Source organism: Saccopteryx bilineata, chromosome 3 (assembly GCF_036850765.1).
Source record: "Saccopteryx bilineata isolate mSacBil1 chromosome 3, mSacBil1_pri_phased_curated, whole genome shotgun sequence".
NCBI classification, from domain to species: Eukaryota; Metazoa; Chordata; class Mammalia; order Chiroptera; family Emballonuridae; genus Saccopteryx; species Saccopteryx bilineata.
In genome coordinates, this window is record NC_089492.1 from 193,071,274 (window position 1) to 193,072,697 (window position 1,424).

Genomic DNA, 1,424 nt, shown 5'->3' on the forward strand with positions numbered 1-1,424 from the left:
AGAGTGCTCAGATAGTTCATCTTACCTAAGAAACAATTCTCTCAACTTCTATATCACTGTAGATTGAAAGTTATATCCACACAATTGTTTCATTCTAGAGTGAACCTCCACCTAGTGACATGTCTTTGTTGATCCTTTTGTTACATGGTAGAGTTTCTTGCTTTGCCATTTAAATCTAGACTGGACTTTTGACTGCTCGGACAGATAAAATGTGGCAGAAGTGACATGGTGCAAAGTCCAAGGGTATACCATAGACTTAGGACACTCTTAGAAATCTATGTAGCCTTCACCTCTTTAGTGTATTTCAGTTCATCATGTAAAAAGCTGGTCTAGCTTCATGGAGGACAAGAAGCCATGTGGAAAATAAACAAAGGCCAGTGCCTATACTCAGCATGTGAATAAAACATCTTGGACCCACCAACCCAGCTGATCCTCAAGCTACTTTCTATAGCCATATGAGTGAGTACAGGCAAAACTAGCAGAGCATCTGCCCAAACACACAACATATACCTGCTTTATAACAATATCTGCTTTGTATTATCAACTATAGATGTTCTTACTCTTACTTTAAGTTGTCACTCTGAAATCAATGTCTCTTGGCATAAATCCCTATATCTTTCCAACCATAGCTAGCAATTACAACTGCTTCTACAGCACCGATTTTTGTAGGGAAGATGGCCAAGAATCAAGGCTGTGGTATGTGTTGGTGTGTATGTATGCATACATACAGGTATGTGTGTGAGTGTGCTTGAGAGAGTAGATGATTATACTGTAAGTTAGAGAATGTGAGAGACATGGTGAGTTTACAAACCTCAGATAAGTTTTGAGAGGTGACAATATCTATGATCTACTCTTCCTCTCCAATGTTGCTCCATAGTTAAAAGTAACAACAGCCACATCAAGTCAAATAGACTCTATGAGGAAGATGTCCAATATTCCAATCTATTCTGATACTTGCCAAGGTCTTCTGCCCATTATTAGAGGCTGTAACAGCAGGATTAGTGAAGACTTGTAACAGACTATAGAAATGATCCCTGAAAGTATAGTCTTAGTGAAGACTTGTAAAACGTGCTGTAGCAGTATTCACTTGTCGCAAAAGGTGAAGTCCATTTGCACTGCTCATTTAGCTGGATAAGAATGCATCATCCGCTTAACAGATTGTTTTACCTTGATTTCCAAAAAAGTGGATTAAGTAATTAAAGAACTTTGACACACGGCTGAATAGTGGCTTTAGCATTTGGGAAAGAAACCATAGCCAGGTCTGTCAGCAATTTAAGATGAAAAATTCTTCTTTGTCAACCTATCAATAAGGCTTATTTATTAAGCAACATTCTAATGGCTTGGCTTCGGTGCTGACACGCAGCAGGCGTTAGCATTATTACACCGAGGTTTCAGGCTATCCTGATAGGCCTCATGCTGTTAGT

The 1,424-nt window shown here is 39.0% G+C and overlaps 1 pseudogene; it reads right to left on the reverse strand.

The window, feature by feature from the left end:
- Positions 1 to 941: 941 nt before the first annotated feature.
- Positions 942 to 1,050, reverse strand: LOC136332582 (small nucleolar RNA U3; annotated as a pseudogene).
- Between the last annotated feature and the right edge of the window lie 374 nt (positions 1,051 to 1,424).